The 26,451-nt window shown below is 39.3% G+C and overlaps 1 protein-coding gene across 1 annotated transcript in view; it reads right to left on the bottom strand.

The window, feature by feature from the left end:
• Window positions 1-26,451, bottom strand: part of LOC127650634 (NLR family CARD domain-containing protein 3-like) — a 222,841-nt gene that overhangs the window by 148,969 nt on the left and 47,421 nt on the right. The window lies entirely within an intron of this gene.

The following is a 26,451-nucleotide window of genomic DNA, read 5'->3' as shown; positions in this document are numbered from 1 at the left end:
CGCTTCCATCAAGAGGGTCGGGGACCTGCATGCGTTCTCTGTTAGCGACGCTTGCCTGGAGTTCGGTCCGGCAGACACTTCGTGATCCTAAGACGCTGACGGGCTATGTGCCCAAGGTTCCTACCACACCCTTCAGGGATCAGGTGGTGAACCTGCAAGCGCTGCCCCGGGAGGAGGCAGATCCAGCCCTTTCACTGCTGTGTCCAGTACGTGCTTTACGTATTTACCTGGACCGCACACAGAGCACCAGACGCTCTGAGCAGCTCTTCGTCTGCTTTGGGGGACAGCAGAAAGGGAACGCTGTCTCCAAGCAGAGACTCGCCCATTGGGTTGTCGACGCCATCTCCCTGGCATATCACACCCAGGCCGTGCCCCCCCCTTTGTGGGTCCGAGCCCACTCCACCAGGAGCGTTGCGTCCTCATGGGCACTGGCTAAGGGCACTGCCCTAGCAGACATCTGTAGAGCAGCGGGCTGGGCAACACCTATCACTGCAAAAAATGATTTTCTAGACAAGTATTTTTGTCTTGTATTCCTGTCAAATTATCTAAACTTTCTTAAAACACGATTTATTTACTTGTCAAGCAAAATGGGATAAGATATTAAGTCTTGTTTTAAGATAAATCTAACTAAATTTAGTGAACTTTAGACTCAAAACAAGAAAGAAAATCTGCCAATGGGATAAGCAAAATAAACTTGTTTTCCTTTTAAATTAAGTTTATTTTGCTTACCACATTGGCAGATTTTTTCTTGTTTTGAGTCTAAAGTTCACTAAATTTAGTCAGATTTATCTTAAAACAAGACTTAATATCTTATCCCATTTTGCTTGACAAGTAAATAAATCGTGTTTTAAGAAAGTTTAGATAATTTGACAGGAATACAAGACAAAAATACTTGTCTAGAAAATCATTTTTTGCAGTGTAACACTTTTGCGAGATTCTACAATCTCCGAGTTGAGTCAGTATCGTCCCGTGTTTTCTCAGCCACCGAGCCTGTAGAACTCGGTGGCACGCCCACGATCTGACCGGGTGAATCGCTAGCACCTACCGCCCTTCCCCCTAACCAGGGGAAACAGTGCGCCTTCATTCCCAGGAGATCTCAGCTTTGGGACACTGGTCGATTCCTCCCTAGCCCTCGTGGGTCACAGTTCAGTGGAGGAACTTGCCGACCCAAGCCACTGCGGGTACCGCAAGCTACCCTGTACTGGTATAGGTGCTCCACAGGTAAGGCCTCCTTCGGACTCCCCCTGTGTGTAACACCACAGTTCTGTCCCCTCTGGCGAGCGGACTCCCATGTTTCCCTTGCCGTGCTGTATGTTCCCCCCTCTATGAGGCTGGATCCACCACCGCACCAACTTTTCCACATAGGCCCTAAGTCAGGCCTCTGATGGTTTTGCCACTTAGACTTGCCTCCCCTCTCGGGTAGACGTGGCCGCCGCAGGGTCTTCTCCGCCCTGGATGAGGGCTAAGACCCCCTTCCCTCAATGCGTGTAAGGGCCCCGGCCTTAGTTGCTCTATGCGAGAAACATAGAGGGAAAAGAGGCCCGGCCAGGCTTGGCCCGTTCCCAGGTTGGCGGCCAGCACCTTGTTCCCCCCTCCAGGGTAACGATAAGGAATCCTGATGGCTTAAATGGGGCATTGGGGAAGAGTGCGTGCAGCCTGATACAGTTGGTCGTTCTGCACGTAGGAATACCTGCTCAGCTCCTGTATCAGCAGTTCACGTACACGGCTCAGCGCATGGCGCGTTTATAAGTGGACCCGTAGTGTCGCTTCTCTGACACAACGTGGAGAGGCGACAGAAGGAGAACGTCTATGTTGCGTATGTAAACCCCGTTCCCCTATGGAGGAACGAGGCGTTGTGTCTCCCCTGCCACGTCGCTGAGCGAGCCACTGTTGTGGCGGACCATTTCGGCTCCTCAGAAAAATCCTGAATGAACTCCCGTATTTGAGCCGCTTAAATACCCGTATGTCCGGGGGCGGGACATGCAAATACTGGTTGCCAACTCTCATTGGCCTTTTTTCATAGTTCAGAGGTGAATATCGGCGCTCAAGAGAGTGCTTCTCTGACACAACGTCTCGTTCCCTCCATCGGGGAACGGGGGTTACATACGTAACCCAGACGTTAAGTATTAAGATTTATATACTGTAGAAAAATCACAAGAATTCTGTATTTGTAAATGTTTATTTAGTATAAATAAAACAATGAGTATCTGAATGTGCCGTGTGTTTAATAAAGAGTTCATATATAGACTCATTTATTCATTTGAAGTATTTGGGATTTTAAAATCATTATTTTTATTATTGAATCTGATAGTAAATAAGTTCAATCACATCACAGTGAGACACAAAGTACTGTCATTGTATTGAATTCAATCAGTTTAATTGATGAAATGATTTCTAGAAAGAGTTTGGAGTTGTGTTGATGTGAGATACAGTGAGTATATTTCACTCATCCAGTTGTGTGTGTGTGTCTCTGATGATCCATTTCACACACACACACACACACTGGTTTAGTGATTGTTGTGTTTTAAGTGTTTTTTCTCTTCTTGTGTTCAGATGTCTGTGATCTCACACTGGATTCAACACACACACACACACACACACACACACACACACATTGGTTTAGTGATTGTTGTGTTTTAAGTGTTTTTTCTCTTCTTGTGTTCAGGGGTCTGTGATCTCACACTGGATTCAAACACAGTACACACTGAACTCATTCTGTCTGAGGGGAACAGGAAGGTGACATGTGTGAGAGAGCGTCAGTCATATCCTGATCATCCAGAGAGATTTGATGAGTATCGTCAGGTTCTGTGTGAGAGAGTCTGACTGGACGCTGTTACTGGGAGACTCAATGGAGTGGAGTTGGTGCTGGAATATCAGTGTCATATAAAGAAATCCGCAGGAAAGGATGGAGTGATGACTGTGTGTTTGGATACAATGTAAACTCCTGGAGACTGGACTGCTTTAATAACACATTCACTGTCTGTCACAATAATAACAGCACTGACATACGTCCCCCTTCACACGACTGTGAGAGAGTAGGAGTGTAGGTGGACTGTCCGGCCGGTACTCTGTCCTTCTACAGCGTCTCTGACACACACACACACACACACACACACACACACACACACACACACACACACACACACACACACACACTGAGGAAACAGGACAAACATAAAATCCAGCATAGAGGGGTCGAGTGAATGTGGTGATGAGTGTGTGTAAGTGTGTGTGTGTGTGTGTCAGAGACGCTGTAGAAGGACAGAGTACCGGCCGGACAGTCCACCTACACTCCTACTCTCTCACAGTCGTGTGAAGGGGGACGTATGTCAGTGCTGTTATTATTGTGACAGACAGTGAATGTGTTATTAAAGCAGTCCAGTCTCCAGGAGTTTACATTGTATCCAAACACACAGTCATCACTCCATCCTTTCCTGCGGATTTCTTTATATGACACTGATATTCCAGCACCAACTCCACTCCATTGAGTCTCCCAGTAACAGCGTCCAGTCAGACTCTCTCTACACAGAACCTGACGATACTCATCAAATCTCTCTGGATGATCAGGATATGACTGACGCTCTCTCACACATGTCACCTTCCTGTTCCCCTCAGACAGAATGAGTTCAGTGTGTACTGTGTTTGAATCCAGTGTGAGATCACAGACCCCTGAACACAAGAAGAGAAAAAACACTTAAAACACAACAATCACTAAACCAATGTGTGTGTGTGTGTGTGTGTGTGTGTGTGTGTGTGTTTGAATCCAGTGTGAGATCACAGACATCTGAACACAAGAAGAGAAAAACACTTAAAACACAACAATCACTAAACCAGTGTGTGTGTGTGTGTGTGTGGTGAATCCAGTGTGAGATCACAGACATCTGAACACAAGAAGAGAAAAAACACTTAAAACACAACAATCACTAAACCAGTGTGTGTGTGCGCGTGTGTGTGATAGTGTGTGTTTGTGTGTAAGGGAGTGTGTGTGTTTGTGTTTGTAAATCAGCAGTGTAGTGAAATATTTACACGTGTTATTTACAAGACAATATTTACAGCATGTACCAACAGTGAAGACGAGGAGGAAAAGGAATTCAAAGAACAGTGCCAAATAATCCAATAAAAGAAATGTGAAGGAATGAACACAACGGACAGTGAGATAATGTCGTGTAACAGCGACACTGACAGATAAACACTTTGATCAATCAAAACAAACAAACAAAAAACAAGATTAATTATAAATTCACAGATTACAAACGAGTAAGTGTGTGTGTGAGTGCGAATGAGTGTGAGTGTGTGTTTGAGTGTGCAAGTGTGAGTGTGTGTAATGTAAGTGTGTGTGTGTGTTTGTATTTGTGTGCGAGTATGTGCAAGTGTGTGTGTAGACCTACATTTGCGTGGTCCTGCTGTAATCCTGAACTCTCCTCCATGATCCACACTATTAAAAACACAAACACACACAAATGATGACATCACATTCAGCTCACCTGAAACGTACTTCAAAGTGATTTTATCTGAAATAACACACAGAGTCTCTCTCTCTCTCTCTCTCTCTCTCTCTCTCTCTCTCTCTCTCTCTCTCTCTCTCTCTCTCTCTCTCTCTCTCTCTCTCTCTCTCTCTCTCTCTCTCTCTCTCTCTCTCTCTCTCTCTCTCTCTCTCTCTCTCTCTCTCTCTCTCTCTCTCTCTCTCTCTCTCTCTCTCTCTCTTTTTTATAGCCTCATTTTTATCATCTAGTCAGACTCGATGGTAGTGTTAAACCCGGAGGTGTAGTTTATTTATGGGAGCTGGTGAACCTGAGTGCACACCGTAGTGCAAAGGAGAGGAGATCACGGGAACTTGACAATGGAGCAATGTAGTGAGGAGCTTGAACACGCCGGGGCGTTGGAGAGGAGAATTATGTGGAACGTAGCTGGAACGAAGGAGCGAGGAGCTCTGGACGATGACCATGAAATGTTTAGGAGAGGAAGCAGGTACGTGAGTCTATGATCGACGTATGAGACCAGACAAAGAGTGAATGGAGAGTGGATATACTGTGAGTGTGGAACTGTGACAAATAGTAGTTCAAGCAGTATTTTTAAACTTTATCTGTCCTGTATATAAACTAATTAAAGAGACTGACGAAATTAATCAAATAAGAGTATGAACACTTGAATGAGTTCATGTTGTCATAAAACTCTGGACTTTGATGCATATGTAACAACTCAAAAGTCAGAATAAGACTCATATGCAGGTTTTTTTACTGGACCATTAATTTAGTGTGGGCATCAGTAATCAAGAAAAACACTTCACTGCCCCATGCTTGGTTCAATTATATATAACAATTTTATTTATACAAAAAGGTCTGAAATCTAAAACACTGTAGGGAGCAGCAGGTTAAGAACCATCATAATACATGCATGAGATGTTAAGAGCCTTAAATTGTTTAGATGTTCAACCATAAACTTACAGGCTTTCAAACTGCAAACACGTCAACATACCAATTAATATTCAGCAAAAAGCCCTTCTATCCCGCATGCATTAAATTCATGATTCATGTAAACACCCAATACACAGCAATGCAGTACATATCCAACACACACAAATTCATAAGGATCTCATAATAAATACACACCAAAACAAAAGTACATACCATGGATACCAATCAGGCTAAATACATAACTGTCATCAATTAGCTACAGTAGAGAAGGCATGGAAATTAGGAAAATAACCTGCCCTCATACCCCCACTGAATCACACGCACACACAAATTACAAACGCCGGGGGCCACTGGTTAATACTCGCAACCAGACCCTGCACCCCAGCAAAACTAAATTCCAACCAGTAAAAACATTAATTCATAAATTTAAAATACCTTAAATCCGGACTGCTGGCCTCCTTACCTGCTACCGGACGTGGGTACCTTGCTCGGAGAAACATCAAGGACGGCCGCACCCAAAATCACTCCGACATCCAATTGTCCCTCCCAAATTACTTACACGCGTGCAATACGACAATAAATGACCCACGTCCCGGCACGGCAGCATTAGGTTTGGAGCTCAACAGTACCGTACACAAACCCCCCCACACACAAGAAACATACCAGCTTTATAACTTAGAGCACATTAAACAAATGACCAACAGGTGTGCGGTCCCATTCACCACCCAATGAAACCGGGTGGAAACGCTACAACCACATGGTCCCTCTTATTTATATTCAACAGCTTACACATACATCCTGAATTATTCTTTATGATGAATTATATCAGTATTTATTGTTGGTTCTTTTTACTCCAGCTCTTCCAGATGTTTGCTGTTGATTCTGATCTGTCTGGCCACTGGTTTCTACCCCAAACACCTGGAGATGAATATGATGTTGAACGGCATTAAACTGGATCATGTAAACTCTTCTGGAATCAGAACAAATGGTGATGAAACCTTTCAGCTGAGAATCAGTGTGGAGATCCACAGAAATGAGAGAGAGGGTTTTGAGTGTCATGTCAATCACATCAGTGTAAAAGAGCCGCTTATATCAGAATGGGGTAAATATGATCATATCTTCAGTATTCAGTGAATAAGGATGATTGATGTTGTCTTGCTTGCTGATGCACATTTGTAAAATAGTAAAGTAGAAATAGTTCCTGAATTTTACAACAATTTAAAGTTGTTTGTAATGTGTTTATATTTTTGTCATTCTGCAGATGGAAAATGCAGGAATTACAGTGAAAAATCAAGAACAGATGTAAGAACAATCATAATAGCAGCAGTTACAGTCACAGTTACAGTGTTCATGATTGTGATTTTTATTTATATCCACAAAAGAAAAAGGTCTAATGATGAGTTTAAACGAGTTCATACAGAAATTATTACTATAAATGTTCTGTTGTTTATAATAGTTGTTGAATCCATTTTCAATAATTGTATGTCAGATTTCTTGGTTTGATGTCTGAGGTGTCTTTCTAAATCTCACAGGATGAAAATTAATATTCAACATCAATTGCACCAGAACTTAATCATTAAATAACTTGGAAAAATTAACTCTTCACTACACTATAAAAAGGTTTTATTAAACATTTCATGTATTTATGGCACATGACATGGTCCAAAAAACACAACGGGACCTGACGCTGAAGACGTCACTTTACTGAAGTGTTTCCCACCTGAACCGATACTTTTTTTGTGGCTGACTTTACAGACTGAGTAACCATCAACATTGATGGTGCCTTGTGGGTCTTTTACATTGCCAAGTAATCCCAGACAGCGGACTACAACTTTTGTGGTGGCAGAAATAAAGATTCAGACAGATTATGTCTTAATTAAACTGATTTGGATTTTAGAAATGTTCAGAAAAAATCTACAAAGCAAAGATATTTTTCTATTTTTCTTCAAGTGAAGAATGAAAGAAAGTCACACACACCTGAGATATCATGAGGGTGAATAAATGATGAGAGAAGTTGATTTTTTTGATTAACTTTCCCTTTAACTGCATCAAACTTTCATTTCTCAAACTCGTAACAATTTCATGTGTTGAAGTTCTGATACATAATTATTTTTATTTTCTTCTATTTTTCAGGTAATTTAATATTTTAGGAAACATTTTATAGAATTAATGTCAGTAAAAATATTCCTATTCCTCAATATTCCACAGTGTTGTGTTTGTAGATTTGTTTGTGTGCTGTTGTTTATGCCATTAAGTGTTAACTTTAATAATTTCATGGTTTAATTTATTTAAAGTTTTTTTATTAAAGAGATTTTATATGATTTATTTGAAAGAATTAAAAGAACAGACTGCAGAAATATAAAACTCTCTGAACTAATACTGCAACAAAAACAGCAGAAACAGTTTGTATTTATAAATGAAACTATTCAATCAAAAGATCTTTTATACTTGGCCAGACATTGCCATTATCAAGATCAACACCAAACAGGAATGAGTATACTGGCACATTAAAACCATCACCTGTCTCCTTGTATCTGGACGCAACAGGAAGTGTTATCTCAAAGATCCCAAAACACAAAAGGAGAATCCTTTATTATGCTCTCACCTTACCTGGAAAAGGAAAAGATGCCCCCCATTGCCAGTTAGTGAAATGATTTCGACTGAGTATTCAATCCCGCCAATAACATTCTGGCTTATGCAGTTTTTGCTCAAACTGTCCACATACTCCACTTTACAAACACACCGTGTAGAGACTGACTACAGTTGTGCAATAATGCAAGCGGCACTACTGTCTTTAAATAAGGAATCAATGCTCGAAACCTTGAAAGTGTTCATGCGATCTGCCACAAACAATAAAAGTGGGCAGAAATCAAGTGGAAGACGGTTTTGCATCTGTGTGCTGCGCATGTAATCAAAGCTGTCACTTCAGCATTGCAAAAAAGGACAACTGATAAAGGCCTGAAACCATTTGCAGCATTCGTCTTTGCCAGGTTGCAAAACACGGTGTCTCTTGACGATGCCCTGCAAATGTTCAGGCCCTTTTGCATTGTGCTGCTTGTTAGGCATGTTACTGAAAATGTGTCCAGCAGTGTCACGTTCTTACAGGAGGTAATCAATCAAGAACCCATTCTTCAAGACACTACAGAAGAGGCAGCAGATGCCTAGCTGACATTTCCACGTTAAAAAATAAAGACAAAAAAACACCAACCAAGTGCAGTGACACAGCCAGTGCAAGAAACGGTGGAGAAGGAGGGGTTGCAGAAGAGGAATTTAAGAACTGTGACATTCATCATATTTGTGATTGTTTATATGAATCTTATTTAGCGCCGTAGCATACATGTTTGTTCATGGAAATAAAAAGAGGCTGTGAGAGATATCGTCCATTTAAATGGCTGTACTATTGTTAAATTGGAGTTGATGGTTTATAAATACTTTCTAAACCGCAGTTGTGAAAATGAAATGCAATCTAATCTTTACAAATGTGTATACAGCCGGTGAAGAGACTGTTATTCTCTACCTCACTGCCTCGTTTTCATTGTGCTCAAAAATCAAATATGGTTCTCCTCTGAATAAGGTCCAACAAATATATTTACAGGTTGCAACACTGTGGCGATGTGAAGAGAATGAGCAGGTTGTGGCACAAATAAAAGCTCAGCCTTACAAGTTCACTATTGTTTTGAGACACGCAGACTTCCTGACTCTACGACCCCATGAGTTGTTCAATGGTGAAGTGCAGATTTTGATAATAAACTTGAGCTCACAGCAGGGGCGATTCTAGGGTCAGAGCTTTAGGGGTGCTGAGCACCCAATGAGCCCCACTGCCACCACCCACCCTCTTTTCACACAAAAACTAAAAATATGTCTATTGAAAAATAACTTTATCATTTTAACATTGGTTCAACTAACTCCAAAATCCTGATTTCTTTTTTTTTTTTTTTTTTTTAGACCTTTTCAGAGCACCAGCTTAATTGTGAGAGTTCACACAGACAGCCCCCTGTAACACAAAACCTTCTTCACTCAGCTGCTTTTCCTGACCGTTAACTCCATGTGCCTCCTTTTGTATCAACAGTCATCAGATTGGTTAGATTAGATTCAACTTTATTGTCATTGAACAAAGTAACAGGTACTTGGACAACAAAATGTAATTCCCTCTCATCCCTTATGGACTCTCCCTGTTGTTTTCCTCCTCCTTTATAATGAAAAAATGTGGTGTAAAATAATGTTACAAAAAGTAAATGTAATATAGGCTACTTAATGCCAATAAGTTAGTATAGGAGTATGAGTAGTTACTGTTTTGCTTGCCACTATTCACTATATGTCAATTTATTGTTGTTGTTTCCTCACCTGGTTCTTCCTGCATGCTCTCCCTTTCCCTTTCTCCTTCTCCATCTCCCTCTCTTTCCCTTGGCACTGACAATCATACACAAATATATTGTAGGCAGGAGAGTTGAGGTCAGTTTGTCATGTCACAAAAATGTTATGGAGACCATTTACAGATTCTAAGGATATGATCAAAAGGCACACAGAGGCGTGTCATTTTAAATGTCTTTATTATTATTATTATTATTATTGGGCTTAGAAACTTTTTTAAATCACAAATTCCTTTCACAAGAGAAGCTGTATTCTCCATTGTGGGTTTGAAATAAAAAAAAAATAAAAAGCAGGGGACCATTGCCTAGATAAGTAATTTGATACAACAACAGATAGCTGGTTTGCATTATCTGTTACTTTAGCTTAACACTTTTCAGAAGAACAAAAAAAACAAAAAACAAGACAGAGGTCATTATGGACTGTCCCTAGTCTCTCACCTGAATCTGTCTTTTTTCTTTCAAAGAACTTTTGTATGTCCATTGCTCACTGGCAGGCCACACACACACACACACACACAGAGAGAGAGAGAGTAATGCTAGGAGTTCAGGAGTTAAGCCTGGTTCAGGTTAAATCCTCTGTGTGTGGAATGAATAAATACAGCAAAAGAAAAACATTAAACTTTCTTTTATTGTCTAGTTTGATAGTCAGCCACAACTGAAAAATAACAGATATAAATCTAGGAATGAATAACAATTCATTTAAAAAGCCACAGTGAGTGTTTTCACACATACTGTACACAGTGATATGTTTGTTTTCACTCTGGTCCAAATGCCAGGGCTTCATGTTTCCATGACGACTGACCAGAAAAGACGCACGTGATGTCATGTTTACATGACTCCCGATTGTTAACCCTTGTGCATCAATTAAAAAAAAGTTACACATAGGTTCATTATGGACAAAAATGGCCATGTCCAAAAACTGTCATAAAAAATATTATAGATTTATATTTTTTTCCACTTTCACTGACATAATTTTTTTAACCAGCATCAGCTCTAATCATAATGACCAAACATTCATTTATTTTCAGAATTTTAACCCTTTAAATGCTGGTTTGTTTACATAATGCCACTGTTGTTTTTTTAGGAAAAAATGAAAAATAGTAATTATTTTCAATTTAATAGATGCTAAGCAGAATTTTTTTTCTTTGATTATTAGAGCCTCGGATATGTCAATGATTAACAACAACATTCATTTTGATGCTTTCATATTTTTTATGCAGTATCAGATTTAAAAAAAGCTACCACTTAGGTCCATAATGGACAAAAATGGCCATGTCAAAAGTGTCATAAAAATATTATAGAATAATATTTTTTCTACTTTCACTGACTTATATTTTAACCAGCATCAGTTCTAATCATAATGACCAAACATTCATTTATTTTCAGAATTTTAACACTTTAAACGCCGGTTTGTTTACATAATGCCACTGTTGTTTTTTATAAAAAATATAATAATTATAATTATTTTCAATTTAATAAATGCTAAACAGAATTTTTTTTATTTTTATTATTAGAGCCTCAGACACATACAAACCACACTCTGAAATCCATACCAACACACTCACACAATTATATATTCATAATGTATCTAATTGGCTCTATAATATGCATAAGCCAAAAACAACAACAAAAGCGATGATATGCCAAACCTGAAAAAATGGCACGATCTGATAAAAAATATTTAAAATGTAAATTTTGAAGCCAACATAATGAAAGCATGTTAAACAAGATTGCATAATTTTATAGTTAAATGGCACTGGGATTAAAAATCGCAGTTTTAATGGGTTTCAATGTGCCATTTTTGTCCAAAACGATGCTAAGAGGGAGTATTTTGTGTAACTAGTGCAAAAAATATTTTTTTTAAAAAATAGGGTGAAATATTAAAATTCCAATAAAAATTCACACCTGTGGAAAATTTTATGCAGTTAGCATTAACACAGACAAAGTTATCAAAAAAACAAAACTGAAAAAGCCAAAAATGTCCACAAGGATGCACAAGGGTTAAAATGAGTATCAAATTAACGATAAACTTTACCAACAGAAGACACGTATGCACTACACAGGTACGCAGTTTATTTGTCGCGCTGCTGTTTTTGTTTCACGCTCTAGCAGTTAATAAACAGAACTGTATGCGTCTTGCGGAAGAACATTGTAACCAGCGTTACTTCTCTCCGTTTATGACTATGGACGAGTCACCCAGGTCCTGTGCTACTCCACAGCGGCGGCGACCCGCTGGACTAAAATAGTCCGAAAATAAACACTTATTATAGGTGTACCATGGTGATTCAGGATACTGACTCCAGTACTCACCGATATGGTTTCGGAATCGGAACAACTCTAGGTAAAAGGAAAGAAGTGTGAGACACAGCTTTGGAGCAACTTAGTTGATTCACAACACTACATAACGGGTTCTCCCTCTGCGTGTGTTTCGCGCTGGATGACGGTTGTGCTGAGCGGTGCAGGTACAGAGGAGAAGTAGAAGAAGAGAAGAGGATGATACCATTTGCTAAGCGGGGGTGTTTTCATTTTCATCCTTAACACATACATTTTAAACCACAAACTACGGAGTATGTTTTGGACATTATTTAACCTTGTCAAAGACGAACAAAATTTTTAGAATAACAACATTTCTTACTCCAAGTTTTAGGGGTGCTGAGCTCCTTTTTAGGGGTGCTGAAGCACCCCTAAAAAGGGGCTAGACTCGCCCTTGGCTCACAGCCTCCACATGTGCATACAGTATACAGAGCCGTGCATACAATTCCAACCATTCATGCACTTATTTATTATTAGTTTTAATTGAATGTTTTCAATTATGTACAACAGATGATGTTGGTTGTAATGCATGTAATTACTGTTATGAACGAGACCAAGCATAAATAAAAAGTATATGAGGCACGGAATGGTAATATAAAGAAATAATAATAATAATAATAATAATACAAGGACAATAAGATCAGACAAGTATCTTGATTATGCATCTTCTAATTGTGTTATTCATATTCTTTAGGTTATGGAGAGTTACATTCGTGCTATCCTAAACAAACATGACAAGCCTGTGAGACTGTACAGCTAAATCACTACACCACCGGAGTCATTCTGTGGCAAAGAGAACAAGTCGCTCGACAAGGTTTGAAGGACGTAAGTATCCTATATGGAGATAGGCATGTGTTACACCTTTAAAACAACAAATGCAACTATGTATAAACATGTATACAAAAGTGCAATTTTAATAATCGTAATCTTGCTCGTTTATGACACTGTACAGGTTCATGTTGACACGTTTGATGGAGCCATTTCATGTGTGAATATAAGAAACAACCACTGGATGTTTGTGGTAAGTGAAGGGATTTCTTCATGTCCTTATAGGCCCTGCCTAAATTTAGTAGATCATAAATACTTCAGTGACAGTTCTCGTCGCTAAACTTTTAAATCCCACTTCAGTTCCACTCAAACACCTGCAATAGGCTACGTGCATGTAACTAAGGAGTTCTACTTCCGCCGCCTTGAGTGTGCGGTCGACCATTTCCGGTTCGCGACATTGCTGTAGCAGCGAGACGGCAGGTTTTGATTGCGAAAGATGGCATATTTCACCCGTTGTCTACAAGGCCTCCCGAAAATTGACGTGAACGACGTCCACAGGATTGTTGATCACTGTTCACCTGCACCCGGTTGCAAGCGTGAAAAAGGATTTAGATTGTACATATCAAGTTACATCCACAACTTTGAAGGTGAGTAGATCAGCTGTTAGACATTGACTAGCTAGTATTTTAACTCACATCAAATCGTGTCAATATTATGACATACTTTATTAGTGTTATTAAATACCTTGTTATGTTGATATGATTATCAACTGGTTGTGTTGTATTTCTTCTCAGTGTCCAAGAAAGATCCAGTGACAGGAGTAGTGTGTGTGAGGGCGTTATGTCATCCGTCAATGGACCGATCTAAACCACCTCACAGTTTAAGTGTAGGATGAGTGTAGCGTTAAGATGGTTACCCATGTTCCTGGGTTAATCGTGTTCTTTTTGGTTCTTTGCTCTAGGTTAACCATGTTCATTTGGTTGACCATGTCCCCCATTCACGTTAAAAACGACCAGTGTACGCTTAGTGCTACGTTACTACTATGTTTTCACTAACAGCAATCAGTGGTGTAGTATAGTTTGTTTTTCCAGGAATGCTGAACATTCCAGGTGAAAGGTGAAAGAAACGCATAAGATAGGTATAGAAGTTTATGTAAACCTGCTAAGTCTAAGTAGGTATACTGCAATCTTGGTACTTTTTAAGTGGGGATTCTGAGTGTAAGTTACCTGCAAATCAAATAGACTGCTCCACTGACCACATTAAAAGAAAAAGATTATTAATCCCTTTACTAAAAGTGTTTACAAGGAAAAAAAAGTTAAGTTTTTACTAGCTATTTTAACTAACAGTGTACAAAAATAAATAGTAGCTTACTTGAGTAGTCCATATAAATATATGACAAATCAGTTATGCTACTCCTTTATTTTTTAAAAATGTTTTTAACATCTTGTTACAGGTGGGGCTGAAGGACTCGATCCCTGTTGAGCTGGTCCATCACAGCTGTACATGTGTAGCTGGATCAGTGCTCTGTAACCATTGTGTGGCTCTACTTTTCCAGTCTGCACATTATTCTCAGCTAGACATGCCAGTTGTTCCACCAGTGCTGAGCTGTATGGAGAGTGAACAACAGTGGCACAAGCCAAGAACCCTGGCAAGTCTTGGAATAATGTAACAATTTCAATACTACATCTACACACACACATACATCACATACGCTCATCACTGCTTATGGCCTATATTCACAGGGTGTTAAACCAGGTCCCGTCGAGAAGATGGCTGTGATGTCTGCCAAACCAAAGCAGAGGACCATGGCCGAGGGAGTAAGGTGAGAATTTGGCTAGTAGTTATTAATCTTGTAATTAATTTGTTAGGCCTACTTTTCTCAATCAAATCAAGAAAACTGTAGTTTTGTTACTTGTAGTTATGAAGTGATGTATCTTACTGGAGTTTCTCAATTTGTTTCAAATAGGTCCACACTGTACAAAGCCATCAGTGGAGAGTTGCTGGACCTGTCCATTCTCAGAGTGTCAGAGATCTACAAAGAGTTCACCCCTGTTTCTGCACCAACCATTTGTACAATGGGTATCACCTGTGAGGTGCCACTAGTGGACTCTGCACTCGGTTTGGTACAAGCAGGCAGTCCCCTGTCATACCAACAACCCAAGGCAAGAAGTCGCCCTGTTGCTCACCATGACGCTCCACCATGCCCAGATTTGCCATTGGCTAGCTGCAGACTGGAGACATCATGCAGTATGTTTGTTTTCACTGAGCATCAACAGCTGCACTTCAAGTCACTTGAGGTTACCTGGGAGATGGCTAACAAAATAGAGGATGCAACTAGGAGTCAAAGTAAATCAGCAGACTGGCATAGACTGAGAAAACCCAGACTCACTTCCTCACATTTTGGGGAAATATGCCATGCTAAACCATGCACCTTAGATAAGATGGCAGACCGGCTGCTCAAAGGGGTTCGTCAGACAGCAGCAATGAAGAGGGGTCTCGAAATGGAAGCTGATGCCATCGAAGAGTACTGCAAGCTCAAGAGGGTGAACTACTACCCTTGTGGCTTCATTATACACCCCGACACTCCATGGCTAGGTACATCCCCAGATGGGGTTGTCTTTGACCCAACAGAAAGTACTGAATTCGGCCTTGTGGAAATAAAATGTCCAAACGTTAAGAGCTATGTGGATTATCCACATCTGAAAATGAAAGACGGCAACCTTGAATTGAAGCAGGGTCATGGCTACTACTGGCAGGTGCAGGGTCAGCTGCTCCTAACAGGGATGGAGTGGTGCGATTTTGTGGTGTTTGCGGAGGAAGACACCCTGATTCAAAGAATATACCGGGACAGTGGTGTGATGCAAAAAATAAGAGAGAGAGCAGACTTCTTTTTTTTCTACACATACCTACATAAATATCTGCTGTAATAAAATGAATTATCAGTAAACAATAACTTGTTATAATGATATCTCATTATAGTGTGAGGCCTTCAAGTGGGTTGTTTTAAAATATGTGCTAAACAGAGTTGTAACACTTTTAGGATTGACCACTTGACTTAAAGTGTACACAGCAAAGGTGAACCCACACCAATGTATTGCTAGATGTTAACCCTTTAACTGCCCCCCATATTCAATGAGTCAGGCCCACTTGAGGGAAATTAAACAACACAAAGGGAGACCAGGTTAATATAGATTTCAAATAAATAATTTATTAATTAAAAAAGTCAGTAAATGTAAGCCAAAACTAAATTGTGGTGTGAATCAGTATATTGTTTGTAAAAAATAAAAAAGGAAAATGAGGAAGAGGAGCAGCCAGCCATGAGGCAAACAGTCAGATTTCTACCTGGCTCTTATGTTCTCTCCAGTCTTTGACCAGAGGTCCATTCTGGTAGTTGCACAAGATACAAGCTACAGTGAAAAGTTGGCTAATGCTCCCTGAAATAGACAAAGGGATTACAGTGTCAAAAAGTTTGTTCTCCTTAATCCGCCTGATTATCCTTTCAACATGAACTCGCAGCCGTGCGATTGACTGGGTCTCCAGGACGTCCTGTGCTGCCATTTGTTCCTTGTTGGAGCAAAAGGCAGGCCTGTGAAGTTTTCCTGGCACAAGGTTGTCCACCCTAAAGCCCTTGTCCACCATCACAGCCATGTCAGGGGACAGGAGAGGTATGATGCCCGACAATCTGAAAAGTTCACGGTCACTGATAGAGCCCCCATAGAGTGCAGAAACAAATGTCAGAGGACCATGTGGTGCCATGCCAATCATGGCCTTGAAGGTACAGTGTGATTTGTAGTGCGAGTACACCTCACTCTGTAGCACAAGTGAAGATGGAGTTTGGCACCGCAGTTCTGTGCAGTCAACAATGACCTGAGTGTCTGCATATTCCTTGAACTCAGGGGGTAGGTTGGCTGTGATTTCTTCAGGTGTCATCCAGATACACACAGCTCCCAGTACACAGTAAAGAAAGTTGGCCCAGGTTGTGATGATCCTGCTGGCTGTTGTCCGATGGATGTTAAATTGGTGGCCAAGCTGTCTCTGTGTGCATCCGGTTGATAGATAATTTAGAAAAAGAAATAGCTCATCTATGGGCAGCAACTTAGTTGATCTGTTCGATGTTGTCTTCTCTGCCACAGAGGCTGATGCTTCTCTTGCCACACTTGTCACACGGATCATCCTTGATGTTGCTGGTTCAATGAGCCTCCAGAATGCCATCAGGTGGTCATAAGAATGGAATCTTTTAAACAAAATACACAAAAATAACATTGTTGTTAGTCATGGTAGACTAGTTTAGTTACACATGATCAATGATCTTCATGATTACTCTACTTACTACATTTCTTTTACATGAAAAAAGACAATGAAAGGTTGTGTCTACGCATCTGACTGAGTGCTGTAGGTAGCACAAGTTTGGGCCTGATCATATCATTATGTTAGTTATAAATTACATTACTTTTACTTTTGATATTTGATGTACACAAAGGAAAATACTTCTCCTCTTGTAAGGTGGACTTTTATGTGGAGCAACATTTTACATGTGTAGTAGGCCATCTTCACTTTCACTAAAGTACATGACTTGCGTGATTTTTTGTCCATCACTGTTAATATGGTACAAGACATCAGCTTCCTGCAATTCAAAACACCTTAATTATGACTTACCTGGTATAAAATCGGATGTCCTCATCCGATCCTGCAAAGCGCTTCAGTCCAAAACAACTCCGCAGCTGGAGAGCCTGAATTTGTAGTTCGAGCTCCTTTACTTTCTGGCGAAGTGTATCGTTTTCCTCAGCGAACTTATCTGCGACCATTGCTGTTGTAGGAGTAATACAGTAATCATGATCTGGTGCCAGGGTAGCCACCTCCATCTCTTCTTCTGAGTCGATGTCATGGACAGGAGGAGGGCTATCCGATCTGGGTCTCCGCTCCCACACGCTCGCCCTCGGTGCCGGTATTTGAAAATTATTCCAGGAAAAAAAAGAGCAGGAATGGCCCCTTTCTTCAACTTTCTCAATTTCCCCGGGTTGTTAACAAAATTGTGCTTTTGGAAATGCCTGCTGCAAACACGACTCGTCTTGCTTGGGGTGAAGTCATCCCGCCGTACTCTTACCATCCATTCGGCTCTCACCGACACATCCCCTGGAAAGCTACTGTATGAAAGCTTATAGTACTGTTGTACCTGGACGAATTCGCACACAGGGGTACACAACAATGGAGTGCGGTCTTTTTCACGTGTTGATACGCCAACCGCCTCTCTTTTACCCGAAATCCGCTCATATTTAAACTTTTTCTATGTCTGTCTACTCAAAACTAGCGACTCCGGGAAAAACTCCACTACAACAACACGACCTACCGGATGTAGTCGACCGCACACTCAACACACGGAAGTTAACCGGAAATTCTATTGTGCACGTAGCCTATCGACACTCATTACACTATCCACATAGACGGCCATGTTTTATACATATTGAGATAGAGGCCTAAAATCAATGTTAGAAGTTCGTTGGGACTCAGAGGGTCCAGATACTATCACCTCAGTCTTACTTTCATTGAAATTTAGAACGTTTAAGGACAGACAGGCCTTTAGATCAGACAGACAGGCATTTAGATCTGATAGACAGGCCTTTAGATCAGACAGACAGGCCTTTATATCAGATAGACAGAAAAACCTACAAAACTTCAAAGCATTAGCTTGGATACACAACCCAGACAGCAAGCCAACATTGAATAAACATTGTTTTTCCATCTGAATCATCATTATGGTTGATGTTGAAATTTCAATGCAAAATAAATGTTGAATCACCGTTACCATATCGATGAAAACCTGATGTTATTAATGTTGATGGCAACAATATTGGAACAACATTGATCTATAGTTATCTTTATGATTGATTATGCATTGATATTTGGTTTACCGGGCGATCGCTGAATGTGTTGAAAAGTCATTGATTTATAGTTGACCGGGAAACGACGCTGTTGTTGAAGAGTCATCGGCATATAGTTGACCGGGAAATATGATTGAAAATGCATCGATATATAGTTGACAGGGAAATATGGTTGAAAATCCATCGATTTTTGGTTGACCGGAGATCAAAACCAACGTACTGCACCGGACACAGCTCATTTCTGGACCTTGGCACAAGCGTACAGGTAAGCTTGCTTAATGTTCGATATGAATGCATTGTACCAAATCAAATACTGCTAGGTTGATCGTTAACATGATGGTTAATGTAGTAACCGACGCAGTGCTGCAGTCACTGAAATAGATTTTTGTTTTACCAGTGTGTCAAAATCTGCCAAAAGTAAGCTTGATCTCTTCTAGCTTATAAAGTTAGCAAAACCTCATTGGTCCAGTCTATTTTTGTGACAGCTAGCTCAAAATACATGTCTGTACCCATTGCTAGTGTCGTGAAATCTATTAACACAGCACCGCTATTTCTTCTGACCGCCGGAGAACACCGCGTGAACCAACGCTAGCATATGCATAGTGCTCTATCTAGCTAGCTAGCTAGCAGCAGTGACCATGGCGGGCCAGAATTACACAAAATACATGGTTTACCTTTACTTTATTCAATGCAGAACTGTCTCGAGTTGTAACGTTAACTGGAAATGCAGATTAGACCATAATAGCCTACAAATCCAAAATATGATTATCAGGGCTGCGATGTGCGATACAGTTTTGTAACTCCATTATGTTTGTTTTCAGAAATGATAACAGTCGTTTTATACTAGTGCGTGGTCAACACGGACAAATAAAGGCCGGTCTTAAATTAAGGCTGGGGAAAATTTGTGTACACTCAAAGACGGACGGCTCAGCGCTTGTCATATATCACAACTATTCAGTGCTTTTAACCACATAATGTTTATTTTAGGTTTCAGACATTTAAATACTACGAGGCGTATTGCATTCACTTGAGAAAAAAAAATCTACTCTGTTTTTCTGAATTAACGACTTAATTATCTCAGAATTACGAGATAATTTTTCATTAAAAAAATATTTTGTTCTGTTTTTCTGAATTAATGAGATCCCTCAAAATCCTGCCAGGAGCTCTATTTTAGCTGGATGCTATGAATTTATAGAGATATATTTTAAACTTGGCCTTCAATACAAAGACATTACTGTCTATGACATTTGTAATACTGTCATGGCTGAGACACGCTTTGATCTTCCAAAGGACACTAATTACACGAGAACTACCGAATTCTAGAACTACTAGAATGGCCATAGTGGTCATTCTGACCGTTCATACTAGACTGTACCAAAATGTCATGTCATATTTACATTCGAAACTTCTATTGAGGTTTTAGAATGAAGCTTCTAATGTCTGTCGTCATATTTTATGGCGTCATCACCCTAAAAATGTATTGAATAAAATAGAATAATATGGATCAAATGGAGCCAAGCTGAGCATGAGATAGTCCTACATTATACGATCTTTTTTGTAATATATAATAGTGCTAGACTATATAAATACATAGGCATATATATATATATATATATATATATATATATATATATATATATATATATATATATATATATATATATATATATATATAAGCTGCTAGACTGCCCGGAAGGTGCGTGCCTCAGCTTTGTGTACAGCAAGTTTTTTCCACCACAGTGAAAATGTTTTGAAAGTCTAAACGCCAACAAACATGGATTGAGGCAGAATATTTCGTTAGATAAAAACATGTTGTGAATTTTGGAAATTATTACATCTATCCTTTTTCAAAACATGTTGACTTTTGGACTTTACAACGCTCTGGAGTTATTGGAAATTGGAAACAATCCTATGCAGCCACCACTGGAATCAAAATCCATGAATAAATGAATCTGTTATATTAATAATAAACACCAGGACACGAAATTGTAATTCTAATGAATGTGAAAATGTATTAGTTCATCGACAACCACAGAACTTGCTATTGTAGCTGATTACAGATACAAATTTCATTATTTATATTAAATTATTCTCCTAAAAGGGGGCCCCCTTTTTTGTTCAAGTGAGCCCACTTTTAGGAGAATTCGTTCAGAATGATTTTACAGCATACTATTTTCATTATAGTTTTACAGCATGATATTTTTGCTCACAGTAAAACAAATATTGCTTTCTAAATCAGTTTTCCCACAGTTTAGCGAATGTTCATATTCTTTATTAACCGCTTTGGCCATTTTGTGTTAGGCCTATATGTGTTTCATACATGTCTAAGGTTTTTACTATGCATTGAAATACACATTGGTGATGTTTTTATAAGCTATTGTATTGATTTGTTTTTATTTTACAAAGAAAATAATTTAATATAAATAATCAAATTTGTATCTGTAATCAGCTACAATAGCAAGTTCTGTGGTTGTCGATGAACTAATACATTTTCACATTCATTAGAATTAAAATTTCGTGTCCTGGTGTTTATTATTAATATAACAGATTCATTTATTCATGGATTTTGATTCCAGTGGTGGCTGCATAGGATTGTTTCCAATTTCCAATAACTCCAGAGCGTTGTAAAGTCCAAAAGTCAACATGTTTTGAAAAAGGATAGATGTAATAATTTCCAAAATTCACAACATGTTTTTATCTAACGAAATATTCTGCCTCAATCCATGTTTGTTGGCGTTTAGACTTTCAAAAACATTTTCACTGTGGTGGAAAAAACTTGCTGTATACAAAGCTGAGGCACGCACCTTCCGAGGCAGTCTAGTCAGCTTTATATATATATATATATATATATATGCCTATGTATTTATATAGTCTAGCACTATTATATATTACAAAAAAGATCGTATAATGTAGGACTATCTGCGTTCAGCTTGGCTCCATTTGATCCATATTATTCTATTTTATTCAATACATTTTTAGGGTGATGACGCCATAAAATATGACGACAGACATTAGAAGCTTCATTCTAAAACCTCAATAGAAGTTTCGAATGTAAATATGACATGACATTTTGGTACAGTCTAGTATGAACGGTCAGAATGACCACTATGGCCATTCTAGTAGTTCTAGAATTCGGTAGTTCTCGTGTAATTAGTGTCCTTTGGAAGATCAAAGCGTGTCTCAGCCATGACAGTATTACAAATGTCATAGACAGTAATGTCTTTGTATTGAAGGCCAAGTTTAAAATATATCTCTATAAATTGTCTCAGACCCAAAGTAAAATAAAACCGGATTAAACTTGAAAGGCGGGACATGTTTACTTCCATGCAATCCAGCTAAAATAGAGCTCCTGGCAGGATTTTGAGGGATCTCATTAATTCAGAAAAACAGAACAATATTTTTTTTAATGAAAAATTATCTCGTAATTCTGAGATAATTAAGTCGTTAATTCAGAAAAACAGAGTAGATTTTTTTTTTTCTCAAGTGAATGCAATACGCTTCCGTAAAATACATATGATTTATAGCAAAACAATAAATTTATAGTTTGTAAAATACAAAATGGTGTCTATGGAAGCAGCAATAACAATACATTCAAATATATTTGCCGACGTGTTTTATTCATATCAGATACACAGTGTAAGAGTTTCATGTTATTCCAAATACCTAGCCAGTCTTATAGATAAAAAAATGTTTCTTCCATATTTGTCACAGACTCAAGAGACTCCGCCAGGCAGCTTTTAAAAGGCAAGTGCAAAACTGTTGTGCCTTGGGATTATTATAGGATTCCATTTATATATGAACGGAGTAGCCTTGTGCATTAAAACACCTAAATATTACAGTGGTTTGCATTCTCTATGGAACAGTTAAAAACTAACTAAATATTGTGATTGGTGCTGGGTTGAATCCCCTACCTATAGCATTTAACATCCCTCATGTATATTTGAAATTGTTGACCATTTGAAGAGTTTGGTTTCAAAATGCTATACCCACCATTTTCATTAATTTTCATAAATAATTTTACATTTTGTTTCACAAGTAATTTCAGTAGAACTGCAAGGGTATTGTTATTTATCTTTACTCAATCAAAACTACAAAAAGCAATTTGATTGACATTACCTGAACTACAGAATTAAATAACATGACTTTTTAATGTTTTTAAAAATGGAGATATAGCGTTTTGGAACCAAACTCTTAATTTCTTTATTTTACGCTTTTTTACATTACAAAATAAAGGAATGCAAAGTTTTGCACTCAACCCAAAACTATTTGTTATTCCTGTCAATAGATGAGGTGAAGGACCTGCGGCAGGACTTCCGAGAGTTCCGCCAGTCCTGTAGGTGTGGCCAAAGTGCTGGGGTGGTGGGCTTGACTGAAGAGCCACTGAAACTGCCTCTGCACAGCATGGAGGAGCTGGAGAACGCAGAGGTGATACTCCAGTCCCAGGAGACTAGGAAGGCAATGGTAATTATTTAATGATTAAATAGTGGTCACATCATTCTTCTGATTGACCTTCACTGATCTGCCCAATTTTGTTAAACTGTTTAACAAATCTGTTAAACTATCTGTGTTTAAGCTCATCCCAGACGAGGATAGAAACAAAAACGTCCCAGTCAACAATGTCTGATATTTTAGCACATCTTTATCAATCTCAGTTAAATTCAGACTTGACAATTGACAAACCTACATAGAGCATCATTACATTATCTTTGAAAAGAGCTTTTTTAAAATTGTTTAGTTTTTAAACTGAAAATAGTTACTTTTTTATTTTGATAGGTGGCCCACTTCACCATTATTGGGGGACCACCCTGGAGATCAGGGTCCGAGCATGCTGGCATACAGCATGACCAATGAGCTGGCCTCAGGCCTAAACTGGGCAGGCAAGAAAAATAAGGATGTGGGCAAACAGAAGCGGTCCTTTAAAGAAATGGCTCCCTGCAAATGCATGTTTGGTAAGTCATTCTGCTTAAGTATGAATGCAGTGCTTTCAGTAAAACAGTATGCCCTCAATTGAGTAAATAAACTCAAGCTTCACACTTCTGTCCCATCCTATTCAATTTACTACCAATTGGACTATGTAACATGAAATTTATTATTAATTTAGCTTATTATTTTTTCCATTTTGTCTATATTTGACAAGTAGCCTAGTTTGACTGAACACCGATGTGCGTTGAACCTTGAAACGGAAATGGGAATGAGTGAAGCTTGCTCCTATTCGGCCAATTCGCTATAGGCCTAGTTCGTCCATAGACTGTAAAAGAGTTCGTCTGAAGAAAGGCCGAATCACATCTGGCAGGATCACACCTGAGGGCGAATCACATCTGGCAGGATCACACCTGAGGGCGAATCACATCTGGCAGGTGGATGTCTACCTCAGCTAGGCTATTTCTCTAAATTCTGTAACACTAGACACATCAGGCCTACAGAAGAAAAGATTTTTCTCCTTCTGGTGAGAAGGGAGAAGCACTCCACACAAATTTGAGCCTTAGCCTACTGTATGTCATAAAACTGTAGCCTAGGCTATGTGTTTGTCAAATAATTTCATCCTAAAATAGGCTATTGACAGACTTTTCCAAATTGATGTTAAAAACGGCCACATTCACCTAGCCTATTAGACGTTGCCTTTGACTTACCAGTTAATGTTTCCAGATGTGAAGTTTGTTGTGGTGTCCCTGCTGCCACAAATTACCTCAGTGACTCTTCAGACCAGAGTGGAAAAATATCGGACCAGCATCCAGCACATACGTGACTGTTAAATTTCGCGCCAATCAAAGAGTGATCACACATGTAACGTGATTCAGAGAGATTCATTTGTCCAGCTGAAGGGCATGAGCGGAAAATACATGGGCGCGCACAAATTAAATTAGTCAAGTCAATTGGGCTATTAAGACTTGGGTGTGAGGCGTTTTGAGGGAAGGATAGCTATGCCACACACACACTTTTTTCTACATTTATAGGCTGCATGGCTAGGTTATCAAGTTTAGCCTATATCATTCACAGGCATAGGCTAATGTTAAACTGAAATGTACTGTAACGTCGGTGCCTATGCACTACGGCTCTGACGCTGATGCATGCTGGGATTCTGGGAGGACTTTGGGGTTGTTTCGTGTGTGTTATGCCTTATTTACTGTTTATGTACGTGTTTTAGTGTAGCGTGATTACCCTTTTAATTCTACCCCGTGTGTGACCCTTCGTGTGTGGGTGGCTGCGTCCACCCCTGTGTGTGTAGTGTGTGTGTGTGTATTTGACTTTCCTATGTGTACTGTGTTCGTGCCATGTTCTGCTCCCAATCCTTGACGACAGCTTGAATGAACAAATCATTGACTAAATCACAGTAGCATACTTTTACTTGTATTCTAGATGCCTTGACTCAACGTCTCACAACGGCAAATGCCTATGACTTCGCACAAGCTGTGCAGAAGTGGCTGCGCTACGCCCCAGGCCGAGCGGGAGGAGCTGGAAGACAGATGCAGGAGTTTGCATGTTAAAAGAAAAAAAATGAAATAACACAATAAAAATTATTGTTTAATTTGAATGCATGGGGTGTCATTTGTGCTAGTCTAGGTTATAGCCTAAAGGTATAGTTTCTATTTTCTATATTTTGCTAGCCCATCCTGGCTGTCGATAAAGCCGGATTATAGCCTAATAATAATGTTTTTAATATTATATTAAAATTACAGACCTTCAGATTAAACCTGTGGTATACTAAAACACCATTGAAGTTTTGTTGATATGCTGGGATTTCAACATTGTTTCAATATCCATTGTAATTGAAAAACCATTGAAATTCTGTTGATCTCTAGGTATGATTTAAACGTTGTTTCAATGATAATAGAGGGTGCAACATGATGAAGAATCAACATCAGAGTTCGACGTTGGTTCAATGACTTTATCGTTGACAGCGGGATGTTGATTTAACATAGTTTCAATTACTATTTGCTATCTGGGAATGTCCTAAACACGAGAGCAGAACAATGTGGTCAATTGTGTCAAAGGCAGCACTAGATCGAGGAGCACAAGCATTGAACAATGACTCGAGTCAACATCATTTAACACCTTGTGCTGGTGTCTCCTGAAGCCTGATTGAAACATTTCACATATCTCATTTTCTTCAAGAAATTGAACATTTGCTGAAAAACTGCCTTCTCCAGTAGAGACAGGTCTGACATTTGAGAAAGTTGTTGGGTCTAAATTTGTTCGTTTAAGCAGTGACTGAACAGAGGCATGTTTCAAATGATCAGGTGCAGTTCCTAATTCAAGACTTTTGTTGATCAAATCTAAAAGGTTTTGCCAAATTGACTTAAAAACATCTTTAAAAAGCCAGGGAGGAATTACGTCAAATGAAGAGCCAGTAGACTTCATCTTATTTACAATTTCCTGCAGAGAAGAGAGAGAAGTCTCTGTGAATTGATGAAAACATGACAGTCAGACCAGCAGAACATATGTGGAGGAGGGTGTGATGTTCAGTCTTGTGTCTCTTATTGTGTTCAAGAATTGCAGAAAACTCTCACACAAAGCTGCCGACTCACGCTGAGGAAATACCAGATCAGATTTGATCCTGTAGAGGCTCGTATAGAAATGTTTGAATTTCATTGTGTTTTTATTGCAGATCTTCTGTTTTTCTGTGACTCCAGTTGAAGACAGAGAACTTACAGATAACCTGTGTCAACCTGGACAGAAGTCTATTCCAGTCCTGCCTACAGCACACAA

This window comes from Xyrauchen texanus, chromosome 10 (genome assembly GCF_025860055.1).
Source record: "Xyrauchen texanus isolate HMW12.3.18 chromosome 10, RBS_HiC_50CHRs, whole genome shotgun sequence".
NCBI lineage: Eukaryota > Metazoa > Chordata > Actinopteri > Cypriniformes > Catostomidae > Xyrauchen > Xyrauchen texanus.
The sequence above is the reverse complement of the archived record's forward strand: the minus strand, read 5'-3'. Positions and strand labels throughout refer to the sequence as shown.